We start from the raw sequence: 14,628 nt of genomic DNA, 5'->3' as shown, positions 1-14,628 counted from the left end.
TTTCATTCAACGTAAATTTTCATTATGTATTAGCATAAATTTTCACCCAACGTAAATTTTCATTTATTCTGAAAGTACTTTTTCATTAAATACGAACTTTTATTAATTTCGCGAAAGTATTTTTCATTAAATATGAATTTTCCAACAATTCTTGGATTATTTCCTTATGAATTTTTGATTAATTATAATCAAAATTTGATTAATTATTATCATAAATCCTGATTTATATGATAGTTTATGATTAATTAATTTACATCTTTAAATAAATTAATTGAGTTATTTTAGTTTTCTTCTCCCACTAAAAAAATCAAATCGTCTATAAAAATCGCATTTGTTCCCTGTGGGACGTTGGAAATCAGGGGTTTTAGTGGGAAAATAACTGAGATGAAATATATAAGAGAGCTGCGCGTCATTAGAGATTTTCCCCTAACGTTCGTCCAAACAACACACATCGTGGGAACGACTCTTGACACGCAACATCAGAGTTCTTTGACCCACGCCATCGCGTTCTTCCGCGTGCGATCGATATATTATACTATATTTTCTTTTACGAACGAGGGATGATTTCGAAAAAGATGTTTGTGAGCGAAATATTGATTCAATAAAACGTTTTCAATTGATGAGTAAATTCATTTTCTTACACTAATAAGTGACATAGTAGTATTAGTAATACAGTCGAATCCCGTTTTAACGAATACCGTTATAGCTAAAATCTCGTTTTAACGAGCACTTTTCTGATTTCCCCCAGATAAGTTTACATATGCGAACAACGCAAAAATCTGTAATTCCTTTATAACGAAATTTCGCTATAACGAAGTGATTTCTCTGGTCTCATGCATGAGGTGACGAGATGTCATTTTTTTACGTCTGATTTATTACGACGGTGTTTTCTTCTCTTTCTTGTACATCAAAATTATTTTGATCTCCAAGAGACCGGAGAAATCACTCCCTTATAAAGAAATATTTCGCTATAAAGTAAATTCCAGGTTTTCGCATTGTTCCTAAGTAAACTTATCTGAGGGATTAGAAAAGTGTTCGTTAAAACGAGATTTTTTTTCGCTATAACAATATTCGTTGAAACGGGATCCGACTGTACAATACTTTTGAAATGCTATCGAACTTTTTTGCTATCCCCAATGTCATCAAAATAAATGATGAATGTCATCATGAAATTCATCTCTCATCTCTCAATACCCCTCCTTTCCTGCACTTCCAGAATGTGTCGCTCTCTTTAGGTCTCTACCCATGGCCCCCACAAGGGTGGGGCTGACAGGGTCTGGGACAGTTATCATAATTTTTTGTTTTTCATGCTATAAATTTTCTACAAAAGAGCCCGTGAAAAATCTTTGTTGAGGGCCCGCTAAAGATGTCAGCCTAAGGGATCTGTTCTAAGATGTGAGGGGCGATGTCTCTACCATAGATATAATATAACACTAATCTTTTGTCTAAGACTTCGTCAGATGAAGATATACCTCGGACCCGGACTCTGAGCCGTAGGAAAAAGGTTGGCTCGTCTTCAAATACATATTTAAACTTATTACAATGGACACAATGACGTTCTAAAATTGGTTACCATTGCCATTTTATATCATGTCCCTGAGCATATCGATTCATAAGAATGGATAATAATATGTTCAAGAATTGATTACTATTTTATGTTATATCCTTTCATTAACTGCCATTTTCTTGCTATATGTTTTCATTAATTTTGATTAATTATTATATCCATGAGCATGTCGATTCCCAACGACCATAGGTGCCGGAACCTAGGGGCTGAGGTCATTTGAGTCCCTCCAATAAATTTTGTAGACGGGGAGGGAGGATAATTTCTGCAGAAAACAGTGCAATGCACCTTCCCTCTCCTGCGTACGCTCTTGAGTCCCATATATACTGGGACGACCAGCAACTTTCAACCCCCCCCCCCCAATGTTTTCTTCATTTCGGCGCTTCTGCCGACAGTGAGCAGACAGTGCAGAGGCAATGAGGGCAGTTCTGTGGAAACCATGAACCTTGTTGTGCGTACTGAGGTCGTATCCTGCGTAGACGTTTTATGAAACGGGTCAAAATTTCAATGTACCTTGCAGCATTCATCGTCGTTCCCTCAGGTAGAAATTCCTTGTGGATTTTCCTGTTCTCAGTTAAGAACCAACGCACTAAACAAGCACTTTGTAAAACAAGTCTTTCACGGAACACAAACGACGCTCAACTGAACAACGGTGGTGGCAGATGGTCAACACCTGCCGCTACGCATGTGCAGCGTTTTGCTTCGCCAGATCGGCCGTTCTGACTTCATTCGCCGAACTTTATTGTCAGAGGTTGTACTATGATGTCCGTTTACAACGGACTTCCGTAATTTTCATTTACTATTATTGCATGAAACACACACATTTATTATTTATTATTGTGAAATATTGTAATTCACTACTTTAATTTTTTATGATATGAAAATTATGAAAAAACAGTTAGGTGGTCCGATTAATCGGGTCGGTGAATCTTATAACCAATTGTTAATCGCAGTTAGAGATTTTAAGTTGAGTTAATCGACTCGATCAATATCCGATCAAAATTTTTATTAAGTTTATAATTTTTTTGATTTATTTGACAAACCGAGATTAAATATCTTAAATTGTGTTCCTATACATGGCATTTCAGATAAGTGACAGCATTGAAAAATATTTTAATCAACATTTTGATCAGGTTTTTCGACACATCAGGAAACACAAGTCGATCAACAAAAAAAAACTAGGGATGAGATTTCTAAAATAACTTTCATTTAAAAAAAAATGGCAAGATCCAAGTTAAGAAATTCCAGGATATGTGTGACAAGCATGCTCAGCATATCGACCTCCCTTATGCCAGAGACGTGAATGTGCAAATTTTTACTTTTGGGTTCATCAGCTGGTTGGATGACTCATTTGTGCCAGAAACGCGCAAATGTGTATCTCCTATTAAAACACATTTTCGGAGAACAACTTCCATCATGGGCGCCGGAACCTAGGGGCTGAGGCCATTTGAGAACACCCAAAAATTTCTGAAACAACAATGCAATGCACCTTCCCCATCCTACGCACACGCTTGAGTCCCGTATACATTTATTTACATCCATTCAGTGGATAGATGCATGAAATGAATAGAATATGTTTTAAAGCATAAATTAATATAACAATCATTGAAACCCCACCGTCGCCATAGAGGTGGTCGGCTGAAGTTGGTTTTCTGTGGTCTTCGAGAAGCTAATGCGCGCGAGCCCATCTCCCTGTTAAAAAGTCTCGCCACAGAGAGCAACAGGCCTACAACGATAAAATCTTCAATCATTGCTCATCACTTGTGGTTAGAGAAGTTGATGGCAAATGGCAGTACTACACATAACAAGCATTACACAGAAAACAAACTTTACGTTAGGTTCACAAGACTGACACGCACATTCCAACATGTACCAATTCGTCAGAAGTTCCGCAGAGGAATGTGGACGAGTTGCATGTCTGGTTTCGTAATAGTAGTAGTAGTAGCATCAATTAATATTACATAGTTTCCAACACTACGTTTGCTATGAATGGATAGCATTTAAAAACAATCGGTTAAAATTCAATTAATTCGTCAATTAATCGATTAAATTTTTCTGATTAACCATTTAAAAATTTTAATCGATTCCCAGCCCTAAAAACCATACATTCTGGTTTTCTTGAGAAGGCAACGTGGTGATTGACCTTTGCTACAGGAAGTTCGTGATGCCTTGACCTGCACTGAATGGGCTCCCTACATCAAAAAGGTTAGGAAATACCGCTGTACAGTACAAATACGTTAAATCACTTTCAAAATGAACAAAACATGGACTTATAAAAGATAACTTACTAGAATGTCGAGATTGTTCAATTTGGTATTAAGAGTATCGCGTATCCACGGAAACCCTTCGAGTCAGAGGCTTTTTTTTAAATATTTACAGTATTTCCTCTTAGCTTAATCATTCATTTCACACGAAATGGCTAAAAGTTTGAAGGGATGACACGACTTCAGAAATAGCGCAGTAGACTCAATAATCAACAATTATTATTTATTACATTCAACTTATCAAAAGGCAGGCTCGTCATTTCAACTTTTTCCACGGGAGGGGGGGGGGGGTCAAAGAACATGTACTTAATGTATGTATGTATTTATAGATCTGCGATGACGTATATTTCACGGTTATGGTTAAAGTTCAGTTCGCCAGAAATCTTTCTGAAACAGAGATGTGTATCTGAAAAGCGATTCTGAGGTGAAAATAAATTAATTTCGCTCGGTTACTCATTGGATTCGTTTCCATCGATTCGAAAATTTGGCTTACGACGCGACTGTTGCATGTGAGCACATGCATTGACATCAACAAAAAAAAAAATGTTCGTTAGCTGAGGAAGGAAAACGTCGAATAAAAAAATTTGTTATCCAAAAAAAATTGTAAACTGAGGTATCAATGCATTCGATTCATTCAGTGTGCTTCACGGCTAAAAAAGATGTTTTTAAAAAGGGAAGTCCTGTCCACCTCCTAAAAGAAAAAAAGAGGTTTGGAACCCAGCCTGAGAACCCCCATTTCTGAGAACTCTTTAATACGGCCCTGATATTAAAACTATCAGTTTTGCGTTCGGAAACATAAATGACGAAATAACCACTCAAAAAGAAACATTTAATTTATAAAAAAATTTTATTTATTTGGAAAAAAAAATTGCTTCCAAGCTTTCAAACGCAGACGACAGATTGGTCCGAGGCATCAAAAGATTCGACTGAAAACAAAAATAGCAAATTAGAATGTACAAGTAACAAAACTATTCAGAAAAAATAAATGTCAAGTGCGTTTCTAGAAATATAAATAAATGAATAAAGTTGAGAAAAGAAATTTCAAAATTTCAAGTTTAAAAATTGTATACGAAATAACTCCCGAAAGAAACACGTGGCCATGTTGAAAAAGGCTTCCATTCGATTCTCCACTAGAAAAAAAACAACTCACTGAGCACACGATAATTCCGCCCGAAGCTTCTCAAAAAGAGCACAAGAGCTCAACCACCGCAAGTACGTGTATACGGTAATGATTCATAGGGAGGGGAATGGAAAAGGGAGTAATACACAGGAGTAGCGAGCGCAGCACGTATTCCCTCCCTTCAACAGCAAGATTAAAACTTTCTCCCCCCTAAAAAGTAGAATGAGACTATCCCATTCGGTCGTCTGCTCTTCGACTTCAATAGCTCCCAGCTTCCTCTCGCGTTGTAAAAGAGAGGAAAAAAAAAGATGTTGTGAATGAGATAAGGATGGTATTTCTTTTTAAAAGATGGAGTGTCAAAGTTTTTACTTTGGTCACGTGTTCTTCTTTGCCTCAAAGAAACTTCGGGAATAGATTCAAAAAAATGAAACGATAAATAAGAAACCTCGTGACGTGACCGTCGATGTCCAAGCTGTAGAGAAAGTTTTTTCTCGTAACCACCGAGAGAGAAAAAAAAGCAAGATGGCGACGCTGGAAATGAGAGATGCTCGTTGCAAATGTGAATTGGGTTGCACTTTGTTTAACCAGGTTGTACAAGTTAAGAATAGCTTGCATTATTTCTAGAAATTGAATAAAATTTGGTGAAATTTCGAATAGATTTTAAAAAAATGGGGTCTGCATATGATTTTGTCGATTTTTTTTCCTTTTGGCACCGTGTATGCGGATGAATCAACTTTTTTTCAACATCAAATTTAGAATTAAAATGAATTGACCCGACTGAAAAACTTCCGGGTTGATGGGCGTTAATAATACATACACACGCTCTTCAAATTTGCTACAGGCATTATCCACTCAGAAATGTACATCTAATTAAGCAGTGCTCTTTTTTTAGGGCAGATGGGGACTTTTTCAGGGCCCCCAAAAAAATTATTCAATGTACCGTACTTGCTCATCTCGTTGAATTTTTGAAATGGTGGTAATTATTTTGATGACTACAGTGGTAAAATAGGATGAAAGAGCCTAGTCCAGCGCCCGGAGCACCCTCCCCTAGTTGCAGCCCTGCTGCTATGACTAGAATCAAAGATATTTGGTTAGTAAGTGAAAACAGTAAAACCTCTCTTAACAGACACCCCTCAGATGCGGTCACTCCTTTTATACGGCCAAATTGTAACTTTTCCTTATATGAATTTAAAGCCACTGGTTTACGGTCACCCGTCTTTTACGGACGAATGTTTTTGTCCCAAGCAAAAAAGAGGTTTTACCGTGGATGTTTAAATTTTGGAAGCCCTTCCCGGCCAATTGTTTCATGCAAGAATCAGGCTCTGTTTGTAGCAACTTCGCAAAGAGAATGGACGGTAGCCCTTTGAAAACATTTGTGCCCGATTCTCGAATAAACGTACTCGTCGTAACCAATCCTCAAGAATGCCAATATAGATGCGCTAAAATTCAAACTTGTGAGGAACCTGAGAGAAAGGGTCGCCCTTACCATACACGGGGGGCCCTTTCGCCTCGATTTTCACTTCTGTGAGAGAAGGGAACCAAAAATATTCAGAAATTGAAAATCGTGAAAATTCAGAATAAAAGAAAGAAATAGTTTCAGAATTGATGAAAATTCACAAATTTCAAAATTGAGGAAAGTTCAGAATTAAAAAAAAAACGATGAAAATCTAGAATTTATTTTTAAAAAAACAATTCCAGACATGGTGGAAATTCCGAATTTATCTACATGAAAAAATGCAGAATTCCAGAATTATTTCTTTCTCCATGCAAAAGCAGATTTACAGAAATTTAGATTACAGAAAATTCAGAAATTTTGAAAGAAATTATTGTTACCGTAAATGCAGGCACCGCCAAAAAAAAGCGGGGCCCGGTTCCAGGGCTGTCTTAAGAACATCACGGGCTCTCGCTCCAAGTGGTTTTTCTGAGACCCTACCTAGAAATTTCTTGAAAATTTCAACTTTTTTTTTTTTTGAGGATACTTGGGCCGTACCCGGATGGGCCCATCCGTTAAGACGACACTGCCCGGTGCGACCGCACCTGTCGCACATCTTTGTACCATTTTTTTACTGCTCCTACAATTCGTAACCAAATCGCTCAATTTTTTTATGTTCCGTATGGTGACTGGCTACTTAAATAACATATTTTCGAAGTTTCAAAAAATTGGGCATCAATTTGGCATGTTTTTCTTTGTAATTAACGTAAATTTCCAATTAATTAACTTTCTAATTAATGTAAATTAATTATCTTAGTTTAATCAAAATAATTAATAATTATAATTTTGGGAAATCTCATGTACATGTAACAAAAAAAAAATTTGGGGAAAACTTAGTTTTTTCATATTTTTAAAAAATTCATTTCTCACGCTTAAGAGAAAAAAGAAAATCGGAATGAAATAAATATATACAGTCAAACCTCGTTAGTGCGTCACCCGGTTAACACGTCACTCCGCTTACCGGGTCATTTTTTGGAAGTCCCGAGTTGTCCTCAGGCATGAATTGGCACAGCTATGGCTTACTCCGTTTAACAAGTCACTCCACTTAATAAGTCATATTTTTGCTCTCCCAAGAGTGGCTCATTAACGAGGTTTGACTGTATATAGAATGAAAATTTCATTTCCTTTTGAAAAATTATAAAAAGTCAAATTTCATTGCAAACAAATTTAAAAAAATACTATGGCATTCATTAGACCTATAAATGTTCATTTCATACAAAAATGTGAATGAAAAATATTTGAAATTTTTTTTTTTAAACGAAGCGTTGCGCGAACGTCAGTCACAAATGGGTTAAGGGCGGGTGTGCCTGAGAAGCCTGACTGACATGTCAGCCGGGGCTTATAAACGGCAGGAAATAAACTTGCTAGACCATGCCCCCCCCCTTTTTATACGCACAGCAGTTATTTGTATTATAATACGTAGTAGCAGTAGTATACCTCGTACATACACATACAAATAGCAATAAATATTCGGTCAACTGGAACAAGATCGCATTTTGGCACCCCCGTGTAACGTTCTAGGAGGGGTTAAACTAAAGAAAAAATTTGGCTCTCCATTCTGGTTTATATACGGGGTGTCATGCAGTGCCGTCTTAAGGCATGGGTCCAACCGGGCACGGCCCGGGGGCCTCAAGAGAAGAGGGGCCTCACAGAAATGGGATCTTTTTGAAATGTTCGAGAATTTGCCTAGTAGGGCCTCAGAAAAATCACTTGGCCCGGGGGCCCATGATGCTCTTAAGACGGCCCTGGTGTCATGTAAGTGCTAGCACGGTCTTTATCTCATCAGCCATTCGTCGTAGAGGTATGATTCCAACTTTAAAAATGCTCAACAGGCGTTCAAAAATTACCTTGTACCAGTTTTAGCAGTGAAAATTCAGTTTGTAGCAAAATAAAAAAATCTACATTTTTATACGGCCCCCCCCCCCCCCCGCTCTGATTTCTAATCAGAAAGTTGTTGCGGTTGGTTGGTGCCAAAATCTGTCTCTCTCCTGATGCCAATAAAAAATCATGTTTCTAAGTGCAATATTCACAGTAACATTCGGAAAACGGAGGAAATTTGGGAAATAACAGCGTTAAATGCGGGTAAAACGGTTTTTCTGCATTTAACGTTGTACTTTCTCGAATTTCCTCAATTTTTTTTCGATTCGAATATCTTGGCGAATATATTGCACTTAAAAACATTAAATTATTTTTTTCTTGGCATCAGGAAAGACAGAGCAACAACTTCCTTAATTGGAAGTTAGAGCACAGGGGGACTGTATACACTTATATGGGACTGTTACACCGTATTTTCACTCTCAAAACTGGTACAGGATCATTTTTGAACGTCTTTTCAGCATTTTTTAAATTGGAATCATATCTCTACGTTGGACGGTTGATGAGATAAAGGCCACGCTAGCACTTACAGGACACCCTGTATAGTGCCAGTGGCATCAAACAAATCTGTTTTACCCTCATTGCTGCCCCCGATTGAACACCCTCGTCTCCGGGAGGTTTTGTGTAACGAGTAAAAGTAAAATCTTAATAAAAAGTGATTGATATTCAGAAAAAGCTCCTCATTTAATAAATCTCACACAAACAACTCTTTATTTTTAGAAATCAACTGGTAGAATTTAGATAAAATTTTGAAGGAAAAATTTCCAGAAATTTACTGAGAACAAAATCACAACAATGCTTCGCCAGAAATTTTCCTTCAAATCAACGAAAAATCACTGATGAAGTTTCGATGGAAAATTTTCTAGTAAAAATAAGAAAGGGATGAAATTTCTCGAAATTCTAAGATTATAAATTAACTGACAAAAAAAAATTGGTTGATCAAAAAATTTGCTAGAAAATCATTCAAATAATACGGCGTAACCTTTGAAAAACTATTAAAATCACCAGAATAAACACTCACTGGAAATTTTCTATGGGTATCTTGAAAAAATTCGCAGGAAATTATAATTTTAATTTCCACCCAAAGAGAAATGATGCCCGGAGGAAATTTGTGCGCAGGTGGAAAATACAGTACACGCCACTAAATACGATCACATCTGGACAGAGTTTCTGTTAACAACAACCGAATGATAACTATATCCGAAAAATAATCCTAATACAACTATATCCGTTTGCGAGCATGATGACCCTATTCTCCCGTTTGGTTGAACGGGACCGTGACTAAGTTATGTAGAATGCCACAGATCAATATTAAATATTATTCTCATCTACATCTCTTTCATCTTTGGGATCACTAATGGCGTTACCACTATTGCTGAACATTATAGTTATTTCTAATTTTAAACTTAGCACCGCATAAAAAAATCTCTTGGCGCATTCTTCACTGCGCATTCAGCCAACACGCAGGATAACGTAAACGGGAACTGGTAAAGTGGGACAGCTCTGCTTTTGTTGCTCTACACAACTGATTGCGAAACAGTTGCACGTTCCATTTTGTTTTGTTTTTTTGTAATTTTATTCCAAAAAACGGGACCTTTTTTTGCCCCTTTCATCCAAAAAAACCAGTATTTTTGTTATTCAGCCATTATGAGCAGTTACATGAAAAAAGCGTCGGGGAAAGGCCGCTGAAAATTTTTGGTCGTCCCCGTCCCGTATATATGGGACTCAAGCGCGTACGCAGCAGAGGGAAGATGCATTGCACTGTGTTTATTCATCAATTATTGGGGGGGGGGGGGAAACTAAGGCTCTAAGGCTCCCACAAAGTTTATTAGGGGTCAAAATGACCTTAGCCCGGCAGCCACCAAGTGCCTATGTGTATATCACAAATTACGATATTTTTTAAGGTACAAAACGTTTCATAGATCCCTTGAGAGGGACTTATAGAAAAAGAAATTTGAATATGGTCAACTGAAAGAAATTTATCAAAAACTGAAGAGCGGGTTTTTTTTTCGTCATACATTTGTCTTCACTATAGAAAGAGATTCCTAAAAGCAGCTCGACACGCACATGGATCACAGCGAATACTATCGATTGACTGTGACATGTACGGAAATGTTTGTCAACAAGATGGGGGGGGGGGGAAGAACACATCCTAACCTACTACATAATCTTAAAGCCTAATAACGATAACAAATAACAAACAGAAAAATAAAAAAGTTTGGTCAAACCTTCAAAATGCTCAAAAAAAATAAATTCGACGCAAAAAACAATTGATAACATTGTCCAAAGTCCCGATAACTACAAACGAATTTTTTCCCCATGTTACGATATTGGTCCAATTCCGTTCTTTGCAAAAATAACAACGATACCCAAACGATAACATTATCCGTGATGTGATATTATACATTATCCCCTCTTTAATAAGTGGCGTCGACTGTATTTAGAAACAAAATGTGTAAGAAGAAAATTGTGGAAGATCTTGGAAAGGGGTTGAGGCGGCTCTAAATGTATGATTGTTCCAGACTAAAAAATAATCGAATTATTAACTTTTTACTCGATAATTCACCAAATAAATGAATAAAAAATGGGGGAAATGTTCAGAAAATTTACTAGAAAATAACCAGGGAAAAAAAATGCTTCAAATCGGGCGAATATTTTATTCGAAGTTCGAGTAAATTAGTCGAAATAAAACTCGAGTGATTTACTGAACTCACGGGTAATGTGCAAAGGGGTGAGGAGTTAGAAATTGGAGGAGCCATTGAACCACACGTGGCTCGTGAGGGTCCGCCCATTGTCGGGGCATCAACAAAGCTAACGTCACACCTGTTGTAAAAAATTGAGAAATCGGACGTGTTTTCTAGTGAGCGAAAGTCAACGTGAGTAGTGTGAGCCCACCTTGAAAAAAAAAAAGAAAGCACTGGAATATTATTCCTTCCAGTCTATTGGTGTGTGTGTGTGCGCACAGTCTGGATACATCCTTGAGTTGGAAACCCTAATCCAAGATTTTTCGGCTGGTTATCCTAATATGATTTTCTCGAAAATGTATAGTGTAGAACAGCGATTCTCAACCCTTTTTGACTCGCGGAGCCCTTTTAAGTAAAAAAATTCCATGGCGAAGCCCTGTAGGCCAATTTTTTAATTATTCATCAAAGTTACTGATTTATTTTTACTATTTAAAAATATTTATAATTATTATTTTTTTAATTTTACTGGTTTTTTTTATTTATTTTCCTCGAGCGGCCGCGGAGCCCCTGGAGAGTGCACATGGAGCCGCAAGGGCTCCGCGGAGCACCGGTTGAGAATCGCTGGTGCAGAACACAAGAAAGAAATGGTTTGGTTTCCTTCAAGAGCGTAGCGGGGGGGGGGGGAACTTGAGGGTCTGCCCCCCCCCCGAAATGTGAGAAAATGACCGAGAGAAGGGAAAAAGATGGCCAAATCTCTCTATTGTTCTATCACTGATCCCGAACGAAATTTCTGACTACGCCCCTGGTTTCTTCGACGCACGTGACAGTCACCTATATATATATATGGGATATGTATGGGCTTAAAAGTAATACTGTCGAATTCCTTCCAAAGAATTTACACCTTATTTTACGAGACTGAGTTTCCTGAATCAAATGGAAGTTGCTTTTCCCCTTTTCCTAGACGCGAATAGAGCGGGGGCGATCAATAGGGAAAAATAATGATTTTACCGTAAAATACAGGACGAGCCTGCACAATTAATCACTCCTCGTGACACATCGCCCATGATCCACGACCATGGCCCTCAAATCCCTTAGCCGTAGTCAATTTATAGTGTGAAAAAAAAAACGAAATTTTTTTAATAATCTTCCTGAGCTAGAGCCCTGACATGCCCGTCCTTCTAGTGGGTCATGTCCGCGCCTGCTCTTTACTCATCGTGAAAGCCTCAGAAACAAAGCACCGGGCATTAAATCAGAAAGGGTGCCGAATATACTGTTTTCCCGTTCAAAATAACGGGGGGAAGCACGAAAATGGCCACTGGTTACGGACGCAGAGCCGCCATTGAAGGCAGAGGCGGATCGAGCCTACCTGCCGCCCAGGTGAAAAGCCTCATATGTCGCCCCTAATAGCGATCCTGGCAGGAGGCTGATAGGGATTCAGTGAAGGGGGACTTCGAGATGCACCAGATTTTTTTTTTCAGAAGAAAGCCACACATCATTGTCTACTGTGTAAAATGTGTGTGACCATACATCCCGTTTTGAAATAGAATTCTGGTGTCAAAGGTGTTTCTGGTACTCCAGGGACCAGACAAGTGAGAAGACGAATTTTTGCTTTGCTTTCATTTGACTAGTGGAATAAATTTTGCTGGAACAAATTCTAAGAGAGCATGCCCCCTCCTAGAGCAGGACCCCTGGCTGTGATCTTTTGTGGGCCCCCCCACACTGAGCTATAAGTAAACCTTTCCCTATAGCTCAGTGGCCACCCCCCCCCCATCCAGTCAGACCTCTCACGGGCCCTTCTGTACAGGGTGATTCAGAAAAGATGGGGAAAAACTTCAAGAACACCCATACGAACAATTGTCATCAAAGAATGCATGGTCTAACATGAAACGCAAACGCGTTTGTTTGCTCGTTTCAAAATGGCCGCTCCGCAAACGTTAAAACGACATTCCTGTTGAAATTTATCGAGAGAAAAAGAACACCATGCATGCAAATGTAACCTGGGGAAATACGCTAAGTATTTCGTACTGAAATGAATGGTTTTTTTTCAGTATTTCTAAAGTTTTTTTAGTAAGTTTTTTAAAGTATTTCTTTCACCATTATCCCGTACGTTGCAACTGTTAGAACGGTTGCACGCTGTAATAACTTCACAAGGCTGGCACCCACACCTTTTATTCACTGTGACGCAGATTTGCATACGGTTTCTTCTTCTTTCCTAGGCTACATTTGCTTGCATGACGTTCTTTTTCTCCCGATACATTTCAACAGGAATGCCGTTTTAACGTTTGCGGAGCGGCCGTTTCGAAACGCGCTGCCATGATACATTCCATACATTCTTTGATGACAATTGTTTGTATTGGTGTGTACTATCACCTCTTAAAGTTTTTCCCACCTTTTCTGAATAACCCCTACAAATGTAAAAATGAAACACACCGAATTTAAAAGAGGGTTTAAATATTTTGTAAACAATGATGTGTCTCTTTATCAGCATAAATATTCAGATTTCAAATCGGTAAATTATTGGTTTATTTTGTGAGTTAATTCGGATGATTCCTCCAAGGGTAGGGCTGACAGGGCCGTAACTGAGAGGAGGGAGCAACTGCCCCCCCGGGTGGCATTAGATGGGAGCAAAAAACACCATTAAAAAGCTATCGAATTTCAAAGCTATGGGGGCAGCAAGATAATGTTTGCCCCGGGCGGCAAAAATCCTAGTTACGGCCCTGGGCACGGTACTATATCCTTATAATTTTTCTTTTTTTCACTCTATAAATTAAATTAACTATAGAAGAGGCCCCATGAAAAATCTGACTTTGGCCCGCGGAAGATTCCAGCCTAGGGGCCAAGGATGTAGGGGCTATGGGGGGAAGAAGGCGCAAAAAATAAGTCCCGCGTCGGTACAGATTTTGTCTCGAGCCGCCCTAATAGCTTGCATTCATGTTTCTGGTATTACTGTCAGAGGTCCTGTATATTTTCTCAACTGTTCCATTATCGAGGTATGACTCAAAAGCGTGATGCCATGTGAATTTTTATTGTGTTGAATTTTGGAGTCCTAACTAAAGTCTACGCTGCCGTCCGGGTGCGCCGCAACCCTTGCTTCCTCGCTTAAGCCGTCCCCTGACTGAAGGGGATGGGGAATTTTACCCTTCAACATTAAAAGGGGGGCACTAAAATGCTTGTTTGCCCCGGCTGACCAAAATCTAGTTGCGGCTTCACCCGGACGACCGAGGAAATTTTCATTTCTAGTTGGAGCTCTGGATACAGAAGTGGACATAGAGACAACATTCTCATCCGTACGAGACATCATTTCGGCGCCCTCCTCCGACGTACACACCGCACATGTACAGCGATCCCGGAAACTCGAACGTGTTCCCAGTTGAATAAAACGCATCAAAAATTATTTTTCTCTGAGAATCCAACACAGTTTGTAATTTATTGTTCGAATTTTTACAGACAAAACATTTTTTCTAAATTTTTCCGCAGTTTTTTTCCCACTTATTCATAATTTGGCGCCCCTCGTATAGCGATGTCCAGTGAGGCTGCACATGGATCGATACCTTTCACCACGCGAACGATCTGGCAGAGTATAATTCAAAAACATAGTTAAAACTATCACTTGATGAAACAGACAATAA

This window comes from Pholcus phalangioides, unplaced genomic scaffold, assembly GCF_987345545.1.
Source record: "Pholcus phalangioides strain wild (caught in Gottingen) unplaced genomic scaffold, Ppha-v1.0 ptg000010l_1, whole genome shotgun sequence".
NCBI classification, from domain to species: domain Eukaryota; kingdom Metazoa; phylum Arthropoda; class Arachnida; order Araneae; family Pholcidae; genus Pholcus; species Pholcus phalangioides.
This window is presented reverse-complemented; position numbering follows the sequence as displayed.